The following is a 16990-nucleotide window of genomic DNA, read 5'->3' as shown; positions in this document are numbered from 1 at the left end:
CCTATGTGGTGCCTTCGTAGCGGGTGTAGCGAGGGGCTGCGCCACATAAAATGTCACAGCCTCCTGTTTCTAGCTGAGGGTTGTTTCCTGCCTCCACTAGTTTCGGGGACCGGTCTCCCCCTTTGCCCTGACCCCTCCACGCAGGTGGATTCAGGCGTGCGGTGGCGACTCGCCCGTCCGCACCCCTGGGATCCCTTCGTTCCTCGTTCCTGGAGCCTTCTCCGCTCCTCTTCCTTCCTTCTCCCTCTTCCAGGCCTGGGCCTCTGTTACTATGCCCGCCTCCGGAGCAGAGCTCATGCAGAGCCCCTGCTCCCTGCCACTTCTGCTCATACTTCTCTGCGCTGAACTAAGATGGTGCCCACCTTTTATACTCCCTTCTCAATGCACCCAAGAACTGCTTCCTCCCTGCTCCTGCACTACAGGGTTCCCCTTCCTCAGTGTTCCCTCCCCCCACTCCAGCCAGGGACAGGGACTGTCGTGCCCATCTCAGGGGCATATTGGTCGCCCTGCCCCACGGCAATGTGGTGTAATGCATGCAGGTGTCGGGTCCTGATCCACACTACATCCTTACCTGAGAGTGAGATATCACACCTCTGGGTGAGGTGCAATACCTCTGTAGCAACCGAGCCCTCAGGGTGTTACAGTTCAATTCATCTTCAGCCTAGGTGACGTATTGTGATACAGGACCGTGATTTTGGCTATAAAAGGGTCCCCTAGACCCCTACCCCAAGCTTTTTAAGAGAATAATATATGGCGTGCCAGGAGACTCTATGGAATGCTTTCTCAGCATCCAACGAGAGTATCTAATTACAAATTTTTAACTGCATCTAGCCCAGGAAACACTTTGTGCCTAGTAGCAGTGTCTGCTAGTCGGCGGATTATCCCGGCTGTTAAGCAAGCTACACCACCTGTAGTTTGGACACTTAATTTTTTCAAAGGAAATGCTTCGGGACCACGGGATACTCAGTGAAGAGCATCAGGAGGCACCCCAAGGCATAGGGGCTGGGACTGGCAGTAGGATGCCTTGCGGTGGACAGCCAAGCTCGATCCTTATAAAAGCTTTTTAACTGCAGCAGCTTTAGTGGACGCTACTGGAGCTGGAATTACGTGGCTGCTGGCATGAGACTTGCCCTCCAATAGATCCTTGTAAATGGATTTAAAGTGTATTCATTCAAATTAGAGAGACAATTTAAATTAAAAAGCTTAGAGCTGCCTCCACCACAGGGGGGCTCGCTCGACCCACCAGCGGACAGGCACCAGTATTGGGAGAGGGGGGCTGGCCATCAGGGTTCACCGCGGCTCTGGCACAAACCCGGCGACGCGGAGGTGGCACGGGCAGGAGCGGAATGAACGTGTCGGCTTCTCACTTTTTGGATTTTAGAAGGGCATGACATGCCTATATCTGTGTCTCCCCCTCCTTTTACTCCTCCACCTCTTTTCTTTTCGCATGACTATATGTACTTGTCACTTTTCCATGTGTTAGTTGTGTCTTCTGAGCAGTTTGGCAGCTTTTGGACACCTTTGAAGGTGTTTTCTATGTGTTTCTATGTGTTTTTGTTTGCCTGCCATTGGTTTTAACGGTGTTCGAAGGTGTTCGACGAACAGTTCGGCGAACACACGGGTGTTCGACGAACCGAACCGAACTCGAACACTACGGGGGTGGCTCAACACTACTTGCAACACAGATACGCTACTCCACTGACTAACACACACTGCAAGACCCCAAAAAGGATTTGCTTAGCTAGATTTAGCCAAATGCTGTGAAAAACACTTGCACAGCACTGGCACAGACCTGCCTGCTAAACGTCGTAGGAAATGTAGTAACCTAGTCCTCAAAAGGACTGCAATCACAACTATTCCCTACTCCCGAGCTATCTGTATATTTCAGAGAAAATTGGCTTGAAATTAACACTGAAAGTTTAGCGCACACAGCAACAGTGGTGCTGTCTAACACGCAGCTGCAGCAGTGAGAAAATTGTGGCGATGGGGAAAATGCCCGGGTCTTATAGGGCAAGGACATGTGACATACACAGCCAATGACACATGCCCTTGCTTGTGTGAAAAAAAGCAGTTCGCTTTGTGTGTGCGCTGCTGATAGGCTGACAGATTGCACCAACCCACTGTAAATGCGGGAAAGAGAAAAAAAAATGGAGATCATCATTTCTGCAGAGATCCATCCCACTGAACACTCAAACTGCGCATTTACATAGATTATCAGCATTACTGTGAAAAAATCCAGCTATGATTTTGGTGCACGAACAGTTATCGAACATAAACTCGAACAGCCGGATTTTTTTCAAATCGTTCGTGTTCGTTTAACGGCTCGAAACCGGCTCAAAAAAGCTTGAATTTGAGGTTGACGAATAGTTTGAGTCGAACAATGCTCAACTCTACTCTGGACTTTTAATCCATTGATCTGAGTTCAAATCTCAGTGGAACCTGTGTAATTCTTCATGAATCGCAGGTTTCAGTTTTTCCGCTCACACTGTGTCCTCCTATGCCCAAGGTTTAACATATGAAGACAAAGTTAAAATCCACATACCAAAAGCCAAAAAAGACTTGAATATTACAAGGATCCATGGAACGATCACTTTGAATCCTATGGCCAAAGTTATCTATTATATAGGATTAGCGGAAGTTAAAATTGACATCAGGAAACGAAACTCATGCTATTTATTTGACACCAAGCAACCATTCTCTATGACTTGTGATAATGATCACATGACACTTTTTCCAGGGGGGTAAAACTGACATGGATTTCAAGCCAAAATGGCTTCAGGAAACATCAGCATTTTATTTTCCTGAGTCATCTTTTCTCTTGTTTTTCAGCATTTCCTAATGCGATTTGTAAACATTTTTGGTGGCGTTTTTCTAAGAATTGTTTTGGGCATCTTTTGAGTGCGTTTTTGTGGCTCACAAAACTCACCAAAAGTCACTCAGGAGCCTTTCATGGGTCTTTCTTACCTTACCCTTGACTTGCATTATAAGTCTGGAACTCTTCTAAGTGAAAAACACATGAAGAATGATGTGCTCATTTCAGTTAACCGCTTGGCGTTTTTGGCAACTTGATGCTGTTAAAAGGCGCTCAAAAGCCTGATCATATGAAAAGCTAGTCTTTTTTACATGGAAATTCATATGTTCAGACCTTTGAGCATTTTGAGAGTTTTTTTCAGGATGTTTTTGTAGTGGACCCATTTCAAATCCGCCTTATGAAGTGGGAAAAGCAATGAACTGTACAAGGTTCTAATTGATGATGACTTTAAATCAGATTTTTGCATTTTAGTGAGGCCTAGAATTTTGCTTTGCTTTTCTAAGATGTCTTCCAGAGGGATAATCACTGATCTTGATCATGGTGCTTTTTTAAAAGGTGTGTCAAACTCACAAAGATTTCATGTCTGTGTAGTTGTGGCCGAGTGGTTAAGGCGATGGACTAGATATCGCTTGGGGTCTCCCCGCGCAGGTTCAAATCCTGCCAGCTACATCCATGTTCCCAAACCTTTTGACCGATAATTGAAGATCAATTTTCATTTTCCCTCGTCTATCTCCCAAGACAGAGGTCTGTGATCTTTCAACTGGGTTTGTAGAACCATACTGACAGCATCTTCGAATCTTCTTTTGATTAGCCTGCCCTGCGCGACATAACGTGCGTCCCGATGCTAAACAAAAGAAGCACCGCGGGTGCCATCAAGTAAGAAGACCTTCTCCCGCTCTTGTCCAGCGGCCACAGAGCACTATCGTGGCTGATGGACTGGGACATGGGCTTTGATTTCTACAAACTCTCCTTGAATTATGTCTCGGATGAAAGCTTTTACTACACAATGAATAATCTTTACCAACTACTGGATGAACAGCTTTCTAACAGTATAAGTTTTGCAATTTATTTTTTCTCACCCTTTTTCCAAGTAATAGATGCAACACTCTATTTGCCAGTTTTTATCAACATTTAAAACTCTCCTTGTTGTGATATCGTGGAATTCTAGGCACACTTGTGAAATAAAAGGATAGTAGATATTAATTTACCATTTTGTATTAATAGTAGATTTGCACTGCAGCTTTAGAGCCTGTTTTCACCACCATTCATGATTTAACATGCTCGTTTCACCCTTTTCTTCACAAGAAGATCCAGCTAGGTACATTGTCCTTCTGGTTCCATGGTGTAATGGTTAGCACTCTGGACTTTAAATCAAATATTCTGAGTTCAAACCTTAGTGGAACCTGGGTAATTCTTCATGAAACGCAGGTTTCACTTTTTCTGCTGACACTGTGTCCTCCTATGCCCAAGGTTTAACATATAAAGACAAAGTTAAAATCCACATGCCAAAAAAAACGTGAATATTACAAGGATTCATAAAATGATCACTTTGAATCCTATGGCCAAAGTTATCTATTATGTAGGATTAGCAAAATTAAAATTGATGTCAGGAATCAAAACTCAAATTATTTATGTGACAACAAGCCACCATTCTCTATGACTTGTGTTAATGATCACATGACACTTTTTCCAGGTGGGTAAAACTGACATGGATTTCAAGTCAAAATGGCTTCAGGAACCATCAGCATTTTATTTTCCTGAGTCATCCTTTCTCTTGTTTTTCAACATTTCCTAATGCTGTTTGTAAACATTTTTGGTGGCGTTTTTCTAAGAATTGTTTTGGGCATCTGACGCGCCCCCTGGGCCTGTGCTGTGCAGGGGATACCCGGAGCCGGATCTCTGGGGGTTGTAGTCCTCCGTGGCTGTGACCCGGTCCATTCACAGGGCGGTCAAACCAGTGACAGTCTTAGTGTAATGACAAATGTCCGACTACACCACCCGTGGATTGCTGTCAGTGGGGACCGTCGCTGCGCTGCAGACCGCTGAGGCTGATGTTGTATGCGCAGCCAAGTATGGGATAACTCCCCACGGGAGAAGTATTGCCTCAGGGCAGCTAGTGTGGATGATGGGAGTGATGGTGTGAGCGTCCTAGTAGTAATGGTGCTGGTGCGGCGATGAAACACAGAGACGTGTGGTGCAGTTCAGGGTCTTTACTGATGGCATAACGCAGACCCTCCCGGGAGTACTGGCTAGCAGTAGAGGCCTGGTCAGTCTGAGAGTTAGCAGGGTCTCCCCCTGGCCAGGTGGAGTTGTAGGCCTCCCCGTCTATCTGCACTCTTTCCTGGCTACCTTGCTGTGTGCGGGTAGAAGTAGCCCACGTCCCTGAGTATACCGTGTGGTGATCACCCGCATGGCCGGTGACTTGGGGCCTTCCGTTAGCCTCCGCTTCACGATGGCGGTGCTGGTCCCTTGCTTGTGACCTTGCCTCCGGGCTTCTATGGCCAGAGGACATGGAATCCCCTGCCGGTTGGATTCTGCTGCTGGACCTGGATGTCCCCACAGCCTCGGACTCCGTGTACAGGTTTAGCGTCTTCAGCCAAGGCGAGCTATCTAGCTTCCAGCCTCTGGAACTCACTTCTGCTCCTACAGAGCTCCTAGTTCTTGCTTTCCCTGTGTCTGCTGTCCTCCAGACCTGACTGCGTCTCTGTCTGGGACTTCACTCTGACTCTCCTAATCCCGCCCCAGACCCAGTTTATAAGGGCAGATTCCTCCCCTCCCAGGTCTGGGCGGGCAGTGTTGCATGCTTAGAGCACCTGACCAGAGAAACCTCCCACTTGCTCTCAGACATAATATTTCTATTACTGTTGCAACCAGACCCCTGGGGTGCCACATTCCCCCCTAGTAAATTTTAGTACTCCGGGACTAAACACATTTTTAAAGAAACATAAATGCAGGGTATAACAATAATACAATAACATATATACAAGTAGCTTTAGTCTGTAGAGGTCACGGCGTGTCCGTAACCGGGTGTCCATATCACCCAAGGGGAAGTTTGTGAATCAAGAGGGCGTCAATGTCACCCAAAGTGAAGTCTTAAGCGAGGTAGGAGACCTGTCCAAAGAAAACCCCTTGCGTTGGCCTTGGGCGTGGCTGCAAGGCTGAAGCTAGCTACTTTGGGCCGCAAGGAGGCCACGCCAGACAGGTTTTCTCTTCCGCGGCCATCTTCGCAAGAGGCACCAAGGTGCAACTATCTACAAGAATTGTTCCGGTTATCCAGCGTCCATAACCTGTTAGTCCCTAGAAATCTGCAGGGTAACTGAGAAACATAATTAATAACAGGCAACAACAAAAACCATCAACATTTCTCAAGAAACATGTAAATTTACAGTGCATTACTTTATATTCTCCAGCGAGCGGGCATCTGACCTTTAGTGACTCTAGTGGACCTACGGAGCTCACTAACTAGTCCTGCACTACAGGGTGTAGGAGGTGTTATGGGTAAGCTGGGCAGTTGTCTGCGTACTCTTTGGCTCACTAGGGGCACGGCAGGCTCACTACTAGCAGAGGGTTGATCCTCCTGCGCTGCTGGTGTGGACTCTTCTGCCTCCTGGGCCGGCTGCTCTTCCAGCTCTACCTGGTCTTCTGTAGGCACTTGAGGGGCTGGCTGGAGAAAGGTGAGGACGGGCACCACGATAGCGTTGTTTACTTGTGTCCAGGACCGGGGAAAGTCTCTGAGTACGGTGCTGATCATTTCCTCCTTTTCCTCTACGGGTTGAGGGTTTTCCTGATCTTCATCCGTGCTTTGCAACTTCTCGGGGCACTTTTTCAGGTGGTCTCTGGAGACAGTGGCTGTGGTCTCTCCTCCATCCTTGCTGATGACGTACACCTTTGGATTATTGTGGCTTGAGGGCAGTACGGTGTACGGGTCCTTTTCCCACTGGTCGTCCAACTTATGGAGCCGCCTTTTTCTTTTCAAGACCTGCTCTCCAGGTACCAGGGGAACAGCGGGAGCATGTTGGTTATAAGTCCTCTCCTGCCTTTCTCTTGATTGACAGAGACTTCGCTCGACGCTCTCCTGTACTTTCCGGTACTGCTGCTGCCGTTCTGTATCCCAGTCTGCCTCTGGCGAGGTGTCCTCGGGTGTCAGGACTCCGACATCCAGGTCAACAGGCAGCTTACCAGGTCTTGCTCGCATTAGGTAAGCCGGGCTACAGTTGGTGGAACCTACCGGGATGTGGTTATACAGGTCCACCAGATCGGGCAGTTTCTCAGTCCACAGACTGCGTTCTTCCAGGGGCAATGTTTTTTGCAGATCTATCACCACCTGGTTCATCTTCTCGCAGAGTCCATTGGTTTGGGGGTGATAGGGCGTTGTTCTTATCTTCTTGCAGCCATACAGGTTGCAGAACTCCTGGAAGACCTCCGCTTCGAAGGCTGGTCCTTGGTCCGTCAGCACTTGGTCCGGGTACCCGTGTGGGCGGCAGAAGTGAAGCTGGAAGGCTCTAGCTGCTGTTTGTGCTGTTAAGTCTTTGACGGGGACCACCACTAGGAATCGGGAGTAGTGATCCACGATGGTTAGGGCGTAGACATACCCGCTTCTGCTTGGAGCCAGTTTAACATGGTCCAGAGCGACCAGTTCCAGCGGCTGCCTGGTGATGATGGGCTGCAGGGGAGTCCTCTGGCTGGCACGGTCCCTTCTTCTTAGATTGCACGGGCCACAGTCTCTACACCACCTTTCAATGGCTCCTCTCATGCCTATCCAGTAGAACCGTTCACGCAGCAGGAACTCCAGATTTTTCCATCCGAAGTGCCCTGCCCCATTGTGGTAGGCCTCCAGCATCATAGCTGCGTCCTGTCTCGGTACCACAACCTGCCAGATCAGTTCATGTGTCCGGGAATTGACCATTCTGCGGCACAACTTCTCCTTGTAGAGAAACAATCTGATCTTTTCCGTCCACAGTTGCTTGGTCTCTTCTGGAGCGTCTGGGTCCAGGCGGGCATCAGCCTGGGTCAGCATCTCCTTCACCAGATGGACTGCGGGGTCACTGTCTTGCGTCTCCGCCCAGTTGTAGTGGGGTAAGGGGTTGAACGTAGCGGATCGCTGACCCCTCACACGGTGGGAATACTGGGTAATCCCATGACTGTGAAACGCAGGGAGTTCGATCTCTTCCAATTCTTCTGGATCCTCCCCTTCGTCCGGTAGGTTTGGCATCCTGGACAGGGCGTCCGCGTTGGTATTGGAGCGCCCTGCCCGGTATTTGATCTTGAACTCATAATTGGACAGGCGGGCCATCCATCTCTGCTCCAGGGCACCCAGTCTTGCAGTGTCCAGGTGTGTCAACGGGTTGTTGTCCGTGTACACGGTGAACCTGGAAGAGGCAAGGCAATGCTTGAAACGTTCGGTTATTGCCCACACCACTGCCAGGAACTCTAGCTTGAACGAGCTGTAATTCTCAGGGATTCTTTCCGTGGGTCGCAGTTTTCGGCTGGCGTAAGCAATTACCCGTTCTCTGCCCTGCTGGATCTGGGACAGTATGGCTCCTAGCCCGATGTTGCTTGTGTCCGTGTGGAGGATAAAGGGCTGGCTGTAATCAGGGTACGCCAGGATTTCATCCCCCGTGAGGGCCATCTTCAACTGGCGGAAGGACTCCTCTTCCAGCTTTTCCCATTTGAAGGGTGGCTTCTGGTTTTTGGCCTTCCTGGACTGGCCTATCAGGAGGTCATGCATAGGAGATGCCTTCTTGGTAAAACCGGGAATGAATCTTCGGTAGTAGCCTACCAACCCGAGGAACTGCCGCACTTCCTTTATGCTGGATGGTCTTGGCCAGTCCTTAATCACGGTGATCTTGTCAGGGTCGGGGGCCACTCCGTCAGCACTCACCACGTGTCCCAGGTACTGTACCTTTGGCTTCAGTAGATGACACTTTGAGGGTTTTACCTTTAGGCCATAGTTTGCCAGGGCTTCAAACACTTCTGCTAGGTGTTCCTTATGGTCCTCATAGGTCTTGGAATAGACGATGACATCGTTCAGGTATAATAGGACCGTCTTGAAGTTCCGGTGTCCCAGACAGCATTCCATCAACCATTGGAAGGTGCCTGGTGCTTTGAAGAGCCCGATTGGCATACAGTTAAATTCTCCGCGTCCCATCGGGGTGGTGAATGCGGTCTTCTCCCAGTCCGCCTCTGCTACAGGAACCTGCCAGTACCCGCTAGTGAGATCCAATGTAGAGAAGAAGTTAGCAGATTTTAATGCAGCTAATGACTCTTCTATCCTTGGTAACGGGTACGCATCTTTGTGTGTGATACGGTTGACCTTCCTGTAGTCTACACACATTCTCATGGTGTTGTCTTTCTTTTTCACTAAGACTAGTGGAGCTGCTTAGGGGCTACAGCTGTCCCTAATTACCCCAGCCTCCTACATGTCTTTTAGCATCCCCTTGGCGTGTTGATAGTGTGCAGGGGGTATGGGTCGGTATCTCTCCTTTATGGGAGGATGGTCTCCCATGGGGATGTGATGTTCTACCCCCTTTACTCTCCCGAAGTCCAGCGGGTGTTTACTAAACACTCTCTCATACTCTTGAACCACCCGATAGACTCCCTGTTTTTGGTGTGAAGGAGTGGAGTCAGAACCCAAATGCAGTTGCTGACACCAGTCCTCCATTGGTTTCTTAGAGCCGTTACCTTCCTCTGGTTGAGATGGAGGCAAGGGTTCCACGGCCTGTACAGAGTTCTGGTTGATGGTGAACAATTTGGCTAGCGTGGCATACCGGGGCAGGTATACTTCTCTCTCCCCGATATTTATGATGCGGACGGGCACCCTCCCATGGCGTACATTGACCACCCCCCTTGCTGTCAAAACGGTGGGCCTACTGTCTGAGTAGACGGGTTCTACCATTGCTTGGTAGTCTCCACCTCTTAGACCAATAGCTTCCCGACACCAAATCATCATCTCACTTTTCGGGGGCATGGCAATAGGGAACGGGTCACACATTCTCACGCTACCTATCTCACCACCAGATAGTTCCACCTGTTGCCGTTTCATCAGTGCCCGGATCTCTTTTTGGAGGACACGCTGCTGGCTGGAACTGGCGTTCTTGGCAACCTGTTGCAAAATAAGAATCACCTCTGCAAGACAGTTTTCGATTACGTTAGTACCTAGGGTTATTTTTGGGTGACTCTCGCGATGGTCAATGTCCACAATGATCAGTCCTTGTGCCGGCAGTTCAACCTTACCGACCTTGATGGTCACCTCTTTAAATCCTATCTGTGGCACGGGCTGACCATTGCTGGCGAAAATGCTCAGGTCGTCATCTGGGCAGCGGGTTATGTCCGAGTCATTCCACTACCGCTTGAAGAGCACGTACGGGATGGTAGTCACCTGTGACCCAGTGTCTAGTAGGGCACTCATAGGAATGCCATCCAGTACCAGATGCAAGACCGGACGTCCCCCTACGTATTTATCACGCCAGTTTGATGGGCCTGATGATCTTTAGCCTGGGGGTTGGCCCTCTACCCCAGGTTGTGCCCGTTTAAATGACAGTACCTTGCCATGTGTCCAGGTTTATTGCAGCGGCGGCAGATGGGTCATCCGTCCTCGTTGTATCGGTTGCTGGGTCTTCCTCTGGCTGGTGGGGTCCTCCTCAGTCGGCGCCATGGGACGTCCTCCGGTCCGGATGCCAGCTGGATCTTTCCTGGACAAGAGACCTGTAAAGACTGCACAGTTCTGGTTAGCGCGGCAACGCTCTTAGTCAGCTCTTGGACCTGATGGTGCAGGTCTGTAGCCGGGTTATTGTTCAAAGCCTGCGCCTCAGCTCCCACAGGCCCTGCAGACAAGGGCGCCGCGTCCTGGTGATAAGTGATAGCAGGGCGCCTGTGGGTCACAGCGCCACCTGGTGCCGGTTCTCGGAGCACCCAGATGGCTCTGTCCTTGAACTGTGCAAAGTCCAGGTCAGGGTCCTTTAAGGCCATTTCCCGCAACTGGGTTCGGAGGGCATTGCACAGTAGACCCTCAATAAATTGTTCGGTCAACAGCTTGTCTTCATTCCCCACGCTGTCAGGGTCTGCCTGCTTAATGGCTCTCAGGGCCTCTTGTAGGTTTAGAGCATAGTCTCTTATACTTTCATGTGCCCGTTGTTTGCACCCGTAAAATCTGAGCTTTATTTCGGCTGAGGTGCAGGTGTCAAATGTGTCTTTCAGCCGGGCTAGTATTTCTCTGACAGTCCTCTTCTTCCCAGGTGATCAGGACTTTACCTTCCTTTGGGCTGCCCCGATTAACTGGGCCACCAGGATGCTTACTTTTTGCTCTTCCGTGAGGGGGTATACCTGGAAGAGGCTATCCAGTCTTTCCCTAAAGTCAATTAGGGTATGTGACTCCCCTGAGTACTGGGGTAGCCAGGTTGCCCCCGGGATATAGGGCATGGTGAATGGCATGACCGCAGCAGCAGTTGCGGTGGCGGCCGGTGTGGCGGTGGAGCTCCCCTCGGTGTCCGACATCCTCCTTCCCCCCTAGTGGACCGTGGCCTACCTTGCGATGCTCTTCTTCCGTAGGCCGCGGCTCCGCAGTCGATCGTCGGGGTCGAGGACCTTGCGTCGCGCTCCTGTGACGTCAGCGTCACTCCCTCTGCCTTCCAGGACCTTACGCAGCGTTAGTGCATGGGGTGGAGCTTCGGGTCTCGCGCGCTTTCGGCGTCCACGCCCCTCTTCTTCCCGTGCGGCGTCCTGAAGATGGTGGGAAGCAGCTGCGGAAGGCGGGAAGACGGCAAAAGACGGCGGGAAACGACCCAAGATGGCGTCCGATGGCGGGAAACGACTCCGGACGGCGGGAAACTTCGCCACATTTAATTACAAAAGTCTTTTTCAGGCACGCAGTACCCGGTGGTTGCGGGCACGAGATCTTGCCGACTACGCCAAAGTGTACGCGCCCCCTGGGCCTGTGCTGTGCAGGGGATACCCGGAGCCGGATCGCTGGGGGTTGTAGTCCTCTGTGGCTGTGACTCGGTCCGTGCCCAGGGCGGTCAAACCAGTGGCAGTCTTAGTGTAATAATAAATGTCCGACTACGCCACCCATGTATTGCGGTCAGTGGGGACCGCCGCTGCGCTGCAGACCGCTGAGGCTGATGTTGTATGCGCAGCCAAGTATGGGATAACTCCCCACGGGAGAAGTATTGCCTCAGGGCAGCTAGTGTGGATGATGGGAGTGATGGTGTGAGCGTCCCAGTACTAATTGTGCTGGTGCGGCGATGAAACACAGAGACGTGTGGTGCAGTTCAGGGTCTTTACTGATGGCATAACGCAGACCCTCCCGGGAGTACTGGCTAGCAGTAGAGGCCTGGTCAGTCTGTGAGCTAGCAGGATCTCCCCCTGGCCAGGTGGATTTGTAGGCCTCCCCGTCTATCTGTACTCTTTCCTGGCTACCTTGCTGTGTGCGGGTAGAAGTAGCCAACGTCCCTGAGTATACCATGTGGTGCTCAACCGTATGTCCGGTGACTTGGGGCCTTCCGTTAGCCTCTGCTTCACGATGGCGGTGCTGGTCCCTTGCTTGTGACCGTGCCTCTGGGCTTCTATGACCAGAGGACATGGAATCCCCTGCCGGTTGGATTCTGCTGCTGGACCTGGATGTCCCCACAGCCTCGGACTCCGTGTCCGGGTTTAGTGTCTTCAGCCAAGGCGAGTTATCTAGCTTCAAGCCTCTGGCACTCGCTCCTGCTCCTACAGAGCTCCTAGATCTTGCTTTCCCTGTGTCTGCTGTCCTCCAGACCTGACTGCGTCTCTGTCTGGAACTTCACTCTGACTCTCTTTAATCCCGCCCCAGACCCAGTTTATAAGGGGAGATTCCTCCCCACCCAGGTCTGGGTGGGCAGTGTTGCATGCTTAGGGCTCCTGACCAGAGAAACCTCCCACTTGCTCTCAGACATAATATTTCTATTACTGTGGCAACCAGACCCCTGGGGTGCCACACACCTTTTGAGTGCGTTTTTGTGGCTTCTTTTTGTGGCTCACAAAAACTCACCAAAAGTCACTCAGGAGCCTTCCAGGGGTCTTTCTTACCTTCCCCTTGACTTGCATTATAAGTCTGGTACTCTTCTAAGTGAAAAACACCTGAAGAATGATGTGCTGATTTCAGTTAACCGCTTGGCATTTTTGGCAACTTGATGAGGTTTAAAGGTGCTCAAAAGCCTGATCATATGAAAAGCAAGTCTTTTATACATGGAAATGAGTATGTTCAGACGTTTGAGCATTTTCAGATTTTTTTTCAGGATGTTTTTGTAGTGGACCCAGTTCAAATCCGCCTTATGAAGAGGGAGAAGCCATGAACTGCACAAGGTTCTAATTGATGATGACTTTAAATCAGATTTTTACATTTTAGTGAGGACTAGAATTTTGCTTTGCTTTTCTAAGATGTCTTCCAGACGGATAATCACTGATCTTGATCATGGTGCTTTAAGAAAAGGTTTGTAAAACTCACAAGTATTTCATGTCTGAGTAGTCGTGGCCGAGTGGTTAAGGCAATGCACTAGTAAATCCATTGGGGTCTCCCTGCGCTGGTTCAAATCCTGCCGGCTACGTCCATGTTCTCAAAACTATTGACAGATTATTGAAGTTCAATTTTCTTATTCCCTCGTCTATCTCCCAAGACAGTGGTCTGTGATCTTTGGACTGGGTTTGTAGAACCATACTGACAGCATCTTCTGATCTTCTTTTGATTAACCTGCCCTGCGCGACATAACGTGTGTCCCGATGCTAAACAAAAGAAGCACCGCTGGTGCCATCAAGTAAGAAGACCTTCTCCCGCTCTTGTGCAGTGGCCACAGAGAACTATCGTGGCTGATGGACTGGGACATGGGCTTTGATTTCTACAAACTCTACTTGAATTATGTCTCGGATGAAAGCTTTTAATACACAATGAATAATCTTTAGCAACTTCTGGATGAACAGCTTTCTAACAGTATAAGTTTTGCCATTTATTTTTTCTCACCCTTTTTCCAAGTAATAGATGCAACACTGTATTTGCCAGTTTTTATCAACATTTAAAACTCTCCTTGTTGTGATATCGTGCAATTCTACGCACACTTGTGAAATAAAAGTATAGTAGATATTAATTTACCATTTTGTATTAATAGTAGAATTGCACTGCAGCATTAGAGCCTGTTTTTACAACCATTCATGATTTAACATGCTTGTTTCACCCTTTTCTTCACAAGAATATCCAGCTAGGTCCATTGTTCCACTGCTTCCATGGTGTAATGGTTAGCACTCTGTACTTTGAATCCAGTGATCTGAGTTTAAACCTCAGTGGAACCTGAGTAATTCTTCATAAAACACAGGTTTCACTTTTTCCGCTCACACTCTGTCCTCCTATGCCCAAGGTTTAACATATAAAGACAAAGTTAAAATCCACATACCAAAAGCCAAAAAAAACTTGAATATTACAAGTAACCATAAAATGATCGCTTTGAATCCTGTGGCCAAAGTTATCGATTATAAAGGATTAGCGAAAGTTGAAATTGACGTCAGGAAACAAAACTCATACTATTTATGTGACACCAAGCAACCATTCTCTATGACTTGTGTTAATGATCACATAACACTTTTTCCAGGTGGGTAAAACTGACATGGATTTCAAGCCAAAATGGCTTCAGGAAACATCAGCATTTTATTTTCCTGAGCCATCTTTTCTCTTGTTTTTCAGCATTTCCTAATGCTGTTTGTAAACATTTTTGGTGGCGTTTTTCTAAGAATTGTCTTGTGCATCTTTTGAGTGCGTTTTTGTGGCTTCTTTTTGTGGCTCACAAAACTCACCAAAAGTCACTGAGGAGCCTTCCAGGGGTCTTTCTTACCTTCCCCTTGACTTGCATTATAAGTCTGGAATTCTTCTAAGTGAAAAACACCTGAAGAATGATGTGCTCATTTCAGTTAACTGCTTGCCATTTTTGGCAACTTGATACGGTTAAAAGGCGCTCAAGAGCCTGATCATATGAAAAGCAAGTCTCTTTTACATGGAAACTAATATGTTCAGACCTTTGAGCATTTTCAGAGTTTTTTTTCAGTATGTTTTTGTAGTGGACCCAGTTCAAATCCGCCTTATGAAGAGGGAAAAGCCAAGAACTGTACAAGGTTCTAATTGATGATGACTTTAAATCAGATTTTTACATTTTAGTGAGGCCTAGAATTTTGCTTTGCTTTTCTACGATGTCTTCCAGAGGGATAATCACTGATCTTGATCATGGTGCTTTAAGAAAAGGTGTGTAAAACTCACAAGTGTTTCATGTCTGAGTAGTCGTGGCTGAGTGGTTAAGACGGTGGACTAAAAATCCATTGGGGTCTCCCTGCGCAGGTTCAAATCCTGCCGGCTACGTCCATAAACTTTTGACAGATTATTGAAGATCAATTTTCATAAACCCCTCATCTATCTCCCAAGACAGTGGTCTGTGATCTTTGAACTGGGTTTGTAGAACCATACTGACAGCATCTTCGGATCTTCTTTTGATTAGCCTGCCCTACGCGACATAACGTGTGTCCCGATGCTAAACAAAAGTAGCACCGCGGGTGCCTTCAAGTAAGAGGACTTTCTCCTGCTCTTGTCCAGCGGCCACAGAGCACTATCGTGGCTGATGGACATGGGCTTAGATTTCTACAAACTCTACTTGAATTATGTCTCGGATGAAAGCTTTTACTACACAATGAATAATCTTTAGCAACTTCTGGATGAACAGCTTTCTAACAGTATAAGTTTTGCAATTTATTTTTTCTCACCCTTTATCCAAGTAATAGATGCAACACTCTATTTGCCAGTTTTTATCAACATTTAAAACTCTCCTTGTTGTGATATCGTGGAATTCTATGCACACTTGTGAAATAAAAGGATAGTGGATATTAATATACCATTTTGTATTAATAGTAGAAATGGACTGCAGCATTAGAGCCTGTTTTCACAACCATTCATGATTTAACATGCTCGTTTCACCGTTTTCTTCTCAAGAATATCCAGCTAGGTCCATTGTTCCTCTGCTTCCATGGTGTAATGGTTAGCGCTCTGCTCTTTTAATCCAGTGATCTGAGTTCAAACCTCAGTAGAACCTGGGTAATTCTTCATGAAACGCAGGTTTCGCTTTTTCTGCTCCTATGCCCAAGGTTTAACATATAAAGACAAAGTTAAAATCCACATACCAAAAGCCTAATAAAGCTTGAATATTACAAGGATCCATAAAATGATCGCTTTGAATCCTATGGCCAAATTTATCTATTATATAGGATTAGCGAAATTAAAATTGACATCAGGAAACAAAACTCATACTATTTATGTGACACCAAGCAACCATTCTCTATGACTTGTGTTAATGATTAGTGTTGAGCGAACATGCTCGACACTGCTCGGTACTCGCCCGAGCATCACACTACTCGGGATGTTCGGCGAGCACCGAGCATTTCTGGGTTACTCGGGCGGGAGCTCGGGTCTCCGCCCTGCATGTTTGGCGCTCTTTACAGAGCCAATGAACATGCAGGGATTGCCAGCCAGTCACTGTAATGCCGCAGCCATGTTGTTTGTGGGCATTACAGTGATTGGCTGGCCGCACAGCGTCACCTCAAGTATTCCAAACCGGGCGCCGCCATCTTGGACACAGTCGCTCCGGATCAGACAGTGTAGGGACAGCGCTGCTGATTTAGGGAGAGATATTTCCTGCAAAATAGTTAGTGTAGGGTCTGTAAAGGCTGCCAGATCAAACAAACAGTCCTTCTCAGGAGTAATATCTATCCCAGGTATATCAGGCAGGCAGGCAGGCAGGCAGGCAGGCTGTATAGGAGACACAGTGGTTATACCAGCAAATGCTGCATTATAGTCCTGTGTGCTGCTCCTGTTGCTGAAATTGCTGGACTTAGCTCTAGGCCCCGGGGGCCAGGAAAAATCCTTTTTTTTTTATCTAAATCCTCTTTTTTTCTTCCTCCTTCACAATGTACAAATACCCATCTTATTAACCTTTTGGTGTCCACCCCCCACAAAAAAAAGAAGTGTGCCCCTGATTTTTCAGACACATATATCTGTTGAAAATAGTCTGGTGTAGGCCAGAGAAATAGAAGTGTGGTTTTGCAGTTCTATGGGCCATTTGTGTCTAAAAAAAACAGTATGAGTGTGTCGCTCACTGTTCAGTCACAAATATATATATTTTAAAAAGTCTGGTA

At 48.2% G+C, this 16990-nt stretch overlaps 3 non-coding genes across 3 annotated transcripts; all 3 read left to right on the top strand.

The window, feature by feature from the left end:
- The first annotated feature begins 3399 nt into the window (after positions 1-3399).
- Positions 3400-3481, top strand: TRNAS-AGA (transfer RNA serine (anticodon AGA)). The gene has a single exon. It is a non-coding gene; the product is annotated as a tRNA-Ser (tRNA).
- Positions 3482-13294: 9813 nt separating this feature from the next.
- On the top strand, positions 13295-13377 carry TRNAT-AGU (transfer RNA threonine (anticodon AGU)). The gene has a single exon. It is a non-coding gene; the product is annotated as a tRNA-Thr (tRNA).
- A 1708-nt stretch (positions 13378-15085) lies between these two features.
- Positions 15086-15167, top strand: TRNAF-AAA (transfer RNA phenylalanine (anticodon AAA)). The gene has a single exon. It is a non-coding gene; the product is annotated as a tRNA-Phe (tRNA).
- The last annotated feature ends 1823 nt before the right edge of the window (positions 15168-16990 follow it).

This window comes from Phyllobates terribilis, unplaced genomic scaffold (assembly GCF_046119375.1).
Source record: "Phyllobates terribilis strain yellow unplaced genomic scaffold, ASM4611937v1 Scaffold_13__5_contigs__length_258822181, whole genome shotgun sequence".
Classification (NCBI taxonomy): domain Eukaryota; kingdom Metazoa; phylum Chordata; class Amphibia; order Anura; family Dendrobatidae; genus Phyllobates; species Phyllobates terribilis.
The sequence above is the reverse complement of the archived record's forward strand: the minus strand, read 5'-3'. Positions and strand labels throughout refer to the sequence as shown.